This window comes from Marmota marmota, unplaced genomic scaffold (assembly GCF_001458135.2).
Source record: "Marmota marmota marmota unplaced genomic scaffold, marMar, whole genome shotgun sequence".
Classification (NCBI taxonomy): Eukaryota; Metazoa; Chordata; class Mammalia; order Rodentia; family Sciuridae; genus Marmota; species Marmota marmota.
In genome coordinates this window covers 47512797-47525306 of record NW_026000174.1, presented here as the reverse complement: position 1 = coordinate 47525306, position 12510 = coordinate 47512797, and positions in this window count along the sequence as shown.

Sequence of the window (12510 nt, the reverse complement as noted above, 5' to 3'; positions counted from 1 at the left end):
TTTGTACAAATATTACTTAAGAATTCTCTTCATCCTTTTTTAAATCGTATTTTCTCCTGTCTTAAGTAATAACATCAGTGAACTTGAAGAGCATATGCTGGTTATAGTTTCCTAACATATAGCAAAAAAATACAAGTAATAACTTTAAAATTATTCCATTGCCACTAAAATTACATGTGCCACATTTCAAAGAAAGGTGTTCTTAACTTGTCCTGTGTGAAGACACTGTTTAGAGGATAATAATGTGTCGACCAGCCTAGCAGAGTCTCTCTATTTAGAATGCTTTTCAGAATCAGTAGATTTTTTTTTTTTCCTTTGTGGTGTCAGGGACTGAACCCAGGGCCTGAGCATGCCAGGTAAGTGTTCTACCACGGAGCCACGTTCCCAGCCCCTAGAACCAATAGATTCTAAAACATCACTAAGCACACTGAAGAAATCAGAGCAAAGAAAGGAAGGAAGAAAGGAAGGAAGAGGGAGGGAGGGAAAGTCCAATTGACTTGTACTTCATCTAAACTTGTGCTTATTGACGTGAGGAACTGGGGGATTTACCTGCAATTTGGTAGAGTGGGAGGGGAGAAAGAGACAGGGCATGTGCCAGTTCAGAGAGTGTTGAACTGGATTAATAGGGGAGAAAATCATACCTAGTTGGGGATGTCAGAGAACCAGTGCCTTAGGGCACTGCCATTTCAGTTGGATGTTAAAGGGCGGTGTGGATTTAAATAAAAAATTAGGAAGACTCCATTTATCACCACAGGAAGCTGAACTTCTGTTTGTCTATGCAAGAAATGTCTTGGCATTAGACAAACCCAGCTTCCAAAACATTAGATATCTTTTATTTGCACTTTCCCGTGCATGTTCTCTCTTTCTGTACCCACTATGCCCTGTGCCCTGTACAGCTGACCTATATGGCTGCCAAATGGGCTAGCTTGGCCTTTGATATCCATTTGGGCTTGGCCATTGGTTGCAACTGTTAAGTGATTAGGAAGTGGGAAGAGGCTAATTCCTGATTCCTACTCTGTCCTGCATTCCTCTATGGAGGTCTGAGCTCATGAAAGGCAGCCTTCTTCATATGATTACCCTCTCCTGAGAACTACTTTTTCTTTCTCTGGTTCTTTCAGATAGGTGAGGTAACTATTGATAGCCTCAAGATTTTACTAAGCTCCTCTAGTTTATTTTCAAATTATCCTCATTGACTCTCTGGAAGAACACACTTCTTTTATTCTGGGACTGTGACCAGCACAATAAACACTCCCAAATTTGATATTATAAATTTATATAAAGTATCATGTGCCCAGAAAGAAATACATTATTTGAATGACATAGGTTTTAGAGGAGGGGAGGAAATACTTATTTCATTTTGGAGCTGATCCATCTCAAATCTCTACACACGCTTTTCTTTCAGCACATGAGAGGTACTATAACGTGGAGATTACAAGCATAATCTCTTGCAGCTACTGCCTACATACAAATTCTCTCCCTGCTACTTGCTAACCCTATGCTTTGAACAGAATTTCTTAAATTCCTTGTGCCTCTGTTTTGCCATCTTTAAAATGAGGCCAATTATTAGTTCCATGGGGTTTTTGAGAGGATGACTGCACCGTATCAGAAATTATACCAAATAACTATGTAAACATTAATCAACATTATTAGTGTTAGATAAAATACTGCCTTAATACATTTTTTTAATATAGGGATGTCTTAACCTTTGTTAACTACTCAACTCTATAAAACAAAACCAAGTGTGCAGTTTGCTCTATGCATCAATGTATTCCAAACTGAGCTACAATGCAAAAGAGTTCAGGTATAATCTTGCAGTCAGGAAAGTGAAAGGAAAACTCTGTCCTTTGAAATCCTCTTCTTCCCAGTACTGATTATCTCCATGTCCCATCCCAGGACACTTACACATGGACAATGGTCCTAGACCATAATTGTCCTATGGTATTAGTGTTACATTTGATCACTTTCTTATTTCAGAGGAATATTCTATTTGCAGAAAATTTAATCTTCACACTTGGGTTGTCTCAAAGTTAACTTTAAGTACTACTTTAATTAATTTGTTTAAGATGTCTGCAGTCTTCTCTCAGCCTCTCTCATTTTGTGATTAACAGTCAGTACATTTAATTTATCTGGACTTAAAAGTTCTAGACAAGATTTACACTTTGCATCTGGTCCCTCTTCTCCACCACAATTAGCATTTTAGATTCTTGACCTTTTTTAATATGGAACTTTTCTTTTAGCATATTCATCTCACTTTGGAGAATCAACTCCTATAATTGAAACCGCACCAACAAAAAGATATTCATATTGAAGAAAAGCATGGGAGCCATTACAAGCCTGAGTCAGACAGCCCATCTGTGCTTTAGCCTCTGCCTAGGAATTTCTACTTATCCCTATTATGTCCTCGATGATGGAACTAAGAGAACTTTCTACTTTAAACTTTTTTTTTGATACCATATGAAACATGGCAGAAGGGGGCCCAAGATTCTGGTCCACAGTTTAAGCAGCAGACCACCATCCACAATAACCAGAAGAAAAATTTTAGATGACTCAAGAAAGGCCCAAGAAAGACCCTTCATCGCATGTGTGAACACAGTTAAAACGGGTCCCTTGTGAAACAGAAAGCAGCCCTTGCCAGACACAGGATCTGAGAGTGCCTTCATCTTGGACTGCCAGGGCTCCAGAACTGTGAGAAATAAAGGTCTGCTGTTCATAAGCTACTCAGTTTAGGGAATGTTTTATTGCAGTCTAAATGGACTAAAATGATGGTACTTCATAAGCCAGCGGCCATACTGAAAATGGAATGTCATCTCGTATAGACTCAAGGATGGCATTTTACTAAGTAGTCAGAGAATTTCAAGGAAACAAAACAATTCAAGATGACAGGGCCAATATGTAATCATTGGCCAATATAGATAATATTTAAGTTAAGAACAACTTTACTAAGCTCAGAGGAATTACATAGTAAAGTTAGTCACGAATCCTCATTCCAGGGGTTGTAAGTTCTACACTTTAAACCTCTTATTGTGTTTTGCTCTGGGTCAGTAATTCAGGTTGTTTTTTTTGGCATTAACTCTTCTATCTTCAGATTCTGAGAGACAGAATAAACTTCCCACCAAATAGAATAAATATTTTCTTTTTCAAATCCAGTAAGAATACATTTCCCATGAAAGGGAAAAATATAAAACTACAAATCCCTTTTTAAGGAAAGACCTACAGAAATGTCACCCCATCTTTCCAAAATGAATGTGTTCCGTACCATTGCTTTTTATAAACTCAAGGAGAAATTTCACACTGTACATCTATTAGAGAGCACATCCTTCTCAATTTTTTCAACTTGGGTGCTGTCATTTTTCTATGACCCACATCAAAACAGCTCTATTTTCCATATCTGCTTTCTGTCTTTTCTCGTCTTTATTCTGTGGTAGACTCACTCACTGACAATCTTGATGAGGGTTCTTACTGCACAGAAATGTCTTTATACCACTGTTTTCAAAGGCTTTTATAACTCAAACCATCTGCTCTTTTCCCTCCCTCTTCCTGTTGTGTAAAACAATTTTGAAATACAGTGAGGGAAAGAAATGCAATCCGAAACTGCTGTCCTGTGTCGTGCCACGCATTAATTTTCAAGCTGCTTTGCTAGGCAGCATTCATATCTCCAGTAAAATGGCAAAGTGTTGGTGCCTTTAGGGCCTGACTTTGCTTTTTTCTTAATCATAAGTAATTAGAGAAACTGCCACATGTTGTTTTGGATACGGTTTAAGTTCAGAAATGCTTTGAAAGGGTATATATACAGCCAGATTAAAGATATCCGAAGGCAAATTAGAATCTTCAAAAGCTCAAATGGGTTGATTTGTTACTTCAATCCACTTTACAACACCTGGCTATGCATAAAATTGAAGACTCAGCCTAAGAAAAAAAATATGCAGTGAGGCACCAAAAAGGAAATCATGGTTCGGTCTCAGTCTCTGCTGTGCAATTAACCTGCTCCACAGGGAGAGAGCTGCCTGTGGAATGAGGCACACCATCAAGGACCCTTTGGAAAATCTCCCTCCCCTTTCCACCCCACCCAAAGGGCCCCTGTAGAAATTATTCCTCGGGGTCTTGAAAATATTGCCGTCACTGACACTCCACTTTGACATTATAAACATCTTCCCGAGATGATACTTTTGCAGGGTTAACTTTCATTTAATTGCCTAAACATGTCTGGTATCCAAGAGGGAAACTGTGCTGAGAAACAGACTAAACAGGTTTCTAGGTTGAGGGATCAGGGATTGGAAGATAAAGGACAGCAGAGTGAGCTGAAGGGCTTACTGTGAGTCACCAAAACCCTAAGGTAGATGCTTAGGATCTCAGTGAGGGATGGGAATTTAAAATGACCCAGTTACCACCTCCATTCTTTATCCATAAACCTCCTCGCTTACAATGTTTTCCAAATGCAATTTACGATGGTGAACCTACTGACAGCGCTTCTTTTCCCCCCTCCCTACCTAGCACTAATCACTGCTACATTCCACGTACCTATCAAGAGAAGACTTTTGGGACTTTTCAGGATTGAAAGATGCCTTTGCTGACCTCCCGAGTAAGCACAGAACACTGCCCAGGGGCTCCAGTCACCATCCTATCTGGGTCAAGAAGATATTTATAATGGCTAGAGGGAGGAGAACCAAGGAGCAAAAAGGGGGTTGAGGTGATAGGTGGAAAATTAGGGAGTTGTATTCTTGGCTATACCAGCCCTTGCCAAATGTTCCTGACCCAGACCAAGGTAGGATCCCACAACTGTGCTACCAGGACTACAGAAGCTGTGACATTATAGATTATTCCTGGTGGGGCATTAATGAAGGAAACTGTGTGCCTCTGGTCTTCAAGAAGAGGATTCTTGATAACTGCCACTCTGACTGCAGTGAGATGAAATCTTAGAGTAGTTTTGTTTGGGGCGAGGATGTGGGAGAAAGGGCACACTCCTACATTGCTGGTGGGACTGCAAATCGGTGTGACCAATCTGGAAAGCAGTGTGGAGATTCCTGAGAAAACTTGGAATGGGACCACCATTTGACCCAGCTATCCCACTTCTCAGTCTAAAGGGCTTAGAAACAGGGAAACAGTCACTTCAATGTTTATAGCAGCACAATCCACAATTGCTAAACTGTGGAACCAACCTAGATGCCCTTCAATAGGTGAATGGATTAAAGTAACTGCAATACATATACACAATGGAATATTATTCAACATTAAAAGAGAATAAAATTATGGCATTTGCAGGTAAACGGATGGAGTTGGATAACATCCTGCTAAGCAAAATATGCCGATCCCAAAAAAACAGGGGCCAAATATTTTTTTCTGATAAGTGGATACTAATCCACACGGGTATGGGGAGGATACTATGGGATGAGTGGAAGAACTTTGGATGGGGCAAAAGGGAGGTGGGGAGGTGAAAAAGGGAGTAGGAAAGATGGTGGAATGAGACGGACATCATGACCCTAGATACATGTATGATTGCATGAATGGTATGACTCGACTTCATGTACAACCAGAGTAAACCTCTGCTTCGTTTGTGTACAATGAATGGAAGAGCTTGCTACTATGATGTATAATTGATTAGAACTAATAAAAGAAAAAAAAAGAGAATTCAACATGTCAACAAAGCTACATTGTGATGTAATTTGTCATTTATCTTTGAAATAAATAGGATAATACCATGGGCTTCATTCTAAAAACAGTTGTTAAAAACCAAATGTTTCCTCAACTATACAATTCCAATCTCTGAATCATAAAAAGAATCAAATGCCAAGACACTTTGTGATTCTAAAATTGCACAGAACTTCCGTGACCCCACTAACAATAATAGTACATGTGGAAATGATCCAGGATATATGCACGCTGCCACAGAATATCTGCCAGTGTCCATGCTGGTGAATTCTGAGTTTCCTAAGTAACCAGTAATTTCATGAAAAAATAAGAATATTCCCATCAAAAGTAGATCACTCAAGTGTGAAGTAAACTAAGAGAAAATGTCTTGAAGCAACTTCCAGCCACTAACCTATAGCTCAGGGCTAGGGAGCAAAAAGAGCAGGAGTGGATGGTTGCACCATCTTTCTAAAGTTATTCATGAACGTCAACCCTCAGTTTTTCCACTTGTGAAATGTGGGAGATGAACTCTACAAAGGCCTTTTAATCCTATCTGTGACTCCTCTGGTTTCTGTAAAGTCACTCCAAGAGTCACGGCAGAGTGGTGAGGAGAAAGCAACAAGGTGAGATGGCAATCTCACACCCCATGGCCACTCCTGTTCTGCTGCCCTCTCAGGGAAAGGTCTCTCCAGCCACTGAGCAACCTCCCTGAGACCCAGCACTCACTGCTGGTGTCCTTCCCAAATTGGACCTACGCTGTCTTTACAACAAAGGGAACTTTAAGCCTATAATACTATGGCCCTGAGTTCCTTTCCAAAATAGTCTCATATTTTTAAGATGCTGTCTTCTCTCATAGTATTCTCATGCCAGGAATGACTTCTTCTGCAATTTCTAATTTGAAGTATTTTCCCTATCTCTAGTTCCCCACCCCTTCCCATGCTTTCCCACACTTTTCCTCTACTCATTATATTCCCTCTTGCCTTGCCTTAAATCCATGGAGTACTGTGGTGTGTGTGTGTGGAAAAAGAAAGAGAATCTTTATTTCATAAATTCATTTCTGAGACAAACACTATTTTATTGTCTATATTTACACATGCATATATGCTCAAATAAATATGTATTGGATAGGAAAGCACTTTTACAAAATGTTTTAGAGCCAAAAACTGTGTTCTGTTGAAAAATCACCTCCATTGGGTTTTTCTGAAGATTCTTTCTATCTGTCAGTCTTTGGAATGCACGTGAAAGCTAGCTCCCTATGAACTCAAGGACACACCAGAATGACAGTCGCCTCGAAGAGATGAACTGACGTGGCACTTGTTGGTGATGATTTTTGATGGTGGTCCTTGGGTAAAAACAAGCAACAGAAAATTTGCTCTCATCCCTGGAGGTACTTCTAAGGGGTCATATAGCTAGAAGATCATCGTAAATTATCCTGGCTCTACTCAGGGCCACCTCTTCTCACCTGAAATGCCTAACCGCAAAAGCATTCCCTGCTCTCAATGATCTCGTAGAGTCCCCAGGGGATGCTGCAGATGTGGTCATGATGAATCTGTGCCATCTGGGCACTGTGCTGTTTTGCTAGCTCCACTGAAAGTCTGCTGTGTACACTGGGCCCCTCGGAGCAAAGAGCTGTGGCTTTCTTGTTGGTCCTGCTGAGTTAGCAGAGGCAGCTAATTGCTTGGGAAAGCAAAGCTGTACCTAGGGGGATTCCTGGGGCTTCCCAGGTCTAAATGGCACTCTCTTTCTTTCACTTCTCAAAAAATCCTTTATGACACCAATGTCTTTGATTTCTACTTTTATATTTTTCCTTGGAAAGACTGAATATTAATTTCTAGGACCAAGTAAGGAGAACAAGGTAGGTCGGTCCTTCCATCCTCTTCGTCACTAAACAACAATCGACAAAACACAACAACAACAACAACTCAAAGGAACATCTTCCCTTAAACCAATTTTAAAAAGTTATGAAGTAAATAACTACACAATACAAAAATGTATGCTTATCTACCCATGCTAACAGATAGACATAACAGAATGTCAACAATATAATAGGAAACCCTAATTCTGAATTCCAGATTTGACAAGTGGGGACTCCCATCTACAGACTTTACCTCCATCTGTATGATTTACACACATTCTCAATTTTTGTGGTTGGATTTGTTTTACTCTTTCTGTTGAAAAATCATTTTATTTCAGATACCCTCATGTAACACCCAAAATGATCCTGTAAGGTTGGTAATATTTTCCTGATACAGTTTTCTTTTGAAATTGACTCTGAGAGTAAACTTAACTTGATTTTGCCAATTTCAGTAGTAAATAAAGAGTAGATCTCTCCAATGAGCATGCAGGGGAGTCTGACACTTCCACAGAAGTAAATTCTCCTGTCTTTATACCATCTCTGCACTGTAACTTCCAAATCCAAAATAAGAAGGAAGAGGACATGAGCTGTGAATTTTTTCCCACTCTGCTTGACCTGATTTTGACTCTGGCAAGAGGAAGGGGAAAAACTGTTATTTGTATGTGTGATGAATAATGTAAGTGACAAGAACAGAATTAGAAATAGAGAGACTGATGAAACTATTGATTACCTCCTCTGCTTAAACTAACACGTGAGATAGTTGAAACCACAGAAACCACATTCAGATAATTAAGTCGAAAATCTGATCCACACCCAAAGGGATACAGATGGATAAAGAAAGTGCTAGAATGCACTGCAGTAACCTGTTCAGCGGAGGTTACCCAATCTGTCGAAATTCTCCTAGGAGGTAGCTGAAGAACTGGCCACCAACAAGGCCAAGTGCATTTATATTATGAGAATCTTTTTCTGAATTAGTTCCTGAGTTCAGGTAAGTATGTTTTATTAGAATAAATTATAGGGGTAGACATATTCACCTCAGAAACTAGAGTCACCAAATCAAATAATCCTAGATAAGAAAAGATTAAAAACAAAAAAAAAAACCTGATTCCATCCAAAGGAGCAATTAAAAAAAAAAAATCTGCTGAAGACAGGAATACTACTAGCAGACTAGCTGGGATGAAAAATAAAGCCAGGTTGTCTCTAGAGCAGGGTAGAGCTCCAGATAAGGAAATGACTGCTAGAGGAGAGAGACTGGACCAAACTGGCTGCCAAGGTAGGAAGTATTCTGAGACAGTGGGAGGGAAGAAATCTGGGTTTGCACATCTGAGGTGTCCGGCATTACATCTACCCTTTTCTCCTTCCCACGTCCTCTGCATTTATCACATTGTCAGTAAGTTCATCTCTTCAAAACAACAACTTTAACTTTCTCCTCATGTCTCTGAAATTCGCCCTCACCCTCTCTCCTGTGAGTTCTCTGTTGGTAATTTCCCCATTCAAAGTTAAATGTCAAGAGCCAGGTGCTTTGGTGCACACCTGTAATCCCAGAGGCTCTGGAGGCTGAGACAGGAGGATCACGAGTTCAAAGCCAGCCTCAGCTATAAGCAGAGAATTAAGCAACTCAGTGAGATCATTTCTCTAAATAAAATACAAAACAGGGCTGGATATGTGGCTCAGTGGCTGAGTACCCCTGAGTTCAATCCCCAGTACACATGCCCTTCCAAAAAACAAAGTTAAATGTCAAATCAAATAGTTTGTGAACTCTTTTGTCCTTCCTTAACTCTAACCCCACCTTACACCCCCACCATTTAGATACCCCCACATGTATCATGTTGAAAATAAATCTATATCTGATTTCCTACTTATCAACGAAGCAGGGCACTTTTCCCTGCTAATTAAATTTGTTCCAATGTCTTTGGTTTAAAAATAAGTAAGAGAAAAGGACAACCGGTAGCTCAGATTTCTTCTCCATTCTAGACAATTTATCCTCATGTTAACTCCAGTTTATGACAAAAAGGGAAAATGTAATAAATTCCATCTTCCCTCAGAAATCTTCTTCATTCCTTATGTCACATCTTATTTAGCATAAATTCTTTCAAATCATTCCATCCTCTTACTTTCAGTGACAAAATTAAATTTTATTGCAAAACATTAGATACCCAAAACATTTAGTATTGCTATGATTGAGTAGCACTCATTCATGTAACAAATATTCATAGAACACAGTGTTAGGCAGTATTTGCAGTGTCCAAAACTAGGACCTTTCCCTGTAGGAGCTTAATTTTTTCTTTAGTTACCCCAACTGTAGTAACTAAAGAATAAAGTCCAGAGAAGTGAAAGTTTGAAAATAAATAGCAAACTTCTGCTAAAGTTTGAAAATAAATAGCAAAACAATTTTGCATACTCTTGATGTCTTAATTTACTTACATTTCTCTGATTTTTTTTTTATTCTGCAAATGTTGTTTTAAGAATTGGAAAATATATTAATGTATTTAATTTAAAAATGCTACATTTGTCTGTATGCCTGAAAAAGCCCAAACATCCAAGGCCGACTGTAGTCCTACTAGTGATGGTTGTCATAACAATACCACTTATACTGTCTCTATTTGCTGTGCTCTGAAAGTTTTATCCCTGTAAAATTTATGGGTTAAAATCTAATCTCCAAGTAATAGTGCAGCTTTGGGAAGTGATTAGGTTAAGAGGGCAGAGCCCACATGAATGAGATTAGTGCCCTTAAAAGCAGGCCTGAGGGAGCTTGAGTGCCCCTTTCACCATGTGAGGGTGCAGGAAGAAAGCATCACTTATGAACCAGACAGAGAGCCCTGAAGAGACACCTGCCAGCCTTGATCTTGGCCTGCACAGCACCAGAACAATGAGAAATAGATTTCTATTGTTTACAAACCACTCAGTGAATAGTACTGTGTTGTACCAGCCTGAATGGACTAAGACATTATTATTCTAGTCATGCACTGAAACTTATTTTCTGGATAATGAAGTTAAATTGAATCAAGCAACTAGTAAGAGTGCTTGTCATCCTGGATTATGTTTTTAGGCACAGTTTACTGTGAAAAGTGGTTTTTCAGGTAATCACTGACAACACGAACGAGGAATTGTCAAGCTCTGAATAGGACACACTTGCACACTGTCACTTGGCCCACACAACCGTACTTTGTCATCAAATAGCCTCATCCATAGAAAAAAGCAAGTGCACATTTCACTCTGCCTGACCCTGCCCCATGCCTTCTTGTTATAGAGAGCAGGAATGAGTTTTCCTCAGGTTTGTAAAAGGGACATTAACTTTTAGATCTCTACAACATTTACCATCAGGCTCCTTCTGCTTCTCTGTTTCTACTTCTCGTTGATCCTCTATTTCAATTCCTCTTAAAATCTAGAGCCTCTGCTAAATGGTGCTGGAATTTATACTGCCTTTTCACCGTGACTCAAGTTTTCTCAATTTCACTTTTGGATTATTATACTTGTTTCCCAAATAGTCTCTCTCCGTGTCCGTATTCATCACCTACTCCGAAACTAAAATGATCCATTTTAGATTGCAAAATGAGTTTTGTCACTATCTGCTTGAAACTTTGAAGTCCACATGATGAAGTGGAAGACCTTACCATAATGTATAAAACTGACCAGGGTATTGTCCTGACCCCCCTCGTAAGGCACGTTCTTTTCCACATCTATATAAAGTCAGCTGTAGATGGGTCAGAATCACTGCTCTTCTGCTTGCCTGGAGATCTCTGCACAGTTGAGCTGTCTGCCTGGAACTTTAGCTGTTCTTTTACTCACCCTAGGTCTATATGGTGAACAACTTACACACCTCATCTCATCTAAAGTGCAACTCTACCACTGAAGAAACTATACCTTTATAATCAGTGCATTATATGCATAACAGTGGAGTTTATTGTGATATATTCATATGTATAAATAACATAGTTTGCTCTGATCTATTACCCCATATTTCTGCTTTTCTTCCTCGACTCCCTCCTTTTTTTTTTTTTTTTTACCATCATCTTCTCTTCTGGTCTTCCTTCTATTTATTGACATATATTTTTTTTCATTAGTGCATTGTAATTATAATCAAAGTCTGATTCATTGTGGTCCTCTTACACATACATAAATGCATACAGCCTGATTGCCCATTCTTTTCTCTTTTCTCCTCTCCCCATCGATTGCCTAAATCTCCTTCCTGATCTCCCTCTAATTTCATGAGATTCCCTTTTTTAGTCTTTATTTTCCCTCTGTAGCTTTCACATATGAGAGAAAATATTTGAGCCTTGACTGTCTGAGTCTGGCTTAATTATATTGATGTTCTTCAGTTCCATCTTTTCCCTACAAATAACATGATTTCCTTCTCCTTTCTGACTTTGTAGAACTTCATTGTGTTTATATACCATTGTTGAAGCTTCTTGTGTCCTCTTAGGCTATGCAGGTCTTGGTACCAAATGACACCAAGTCACAGACACTTAGCACAAAACTATTTTGTGCTTATGTCTGTGTCTTTCATAGATCAATCATGGGTGAGATATAGCTTAGATTCTGTGTCTAAAGGAGCACCCCTGTTTCACTGATACTAGTCTCATGCAAGAGTGAGCCTAGAGACAGTGGGACCATATGATGACCTATAAAGCTTCTGCTGAGAAGTGGAACATGTCACCATCACTCATATTTTTTAATATAAAGCCAATCACATAGCATAGCAGGACATGGTGGGGAGTATGATTCTCCTGCAAGGAAGGGCTGGTAGGGAGGAACCTGGCAAGATGAAAGAGCAAATATTCTGCCAATACCTCTCTAACTCATGTTTTTCATTCAATATCATTATATACAATATATATAATATATAATATATATATGAAAATACTTTCACATTGAAATTGTATAAGTATATATATGCACACATATATGCACAACGGCTATCATATCACTAAACATTTACATATCACTTCTAGAGAATAGTGATGTGTGTGTGTATATACACACACACACACACACACACACATATATATATATATATATATATATATATA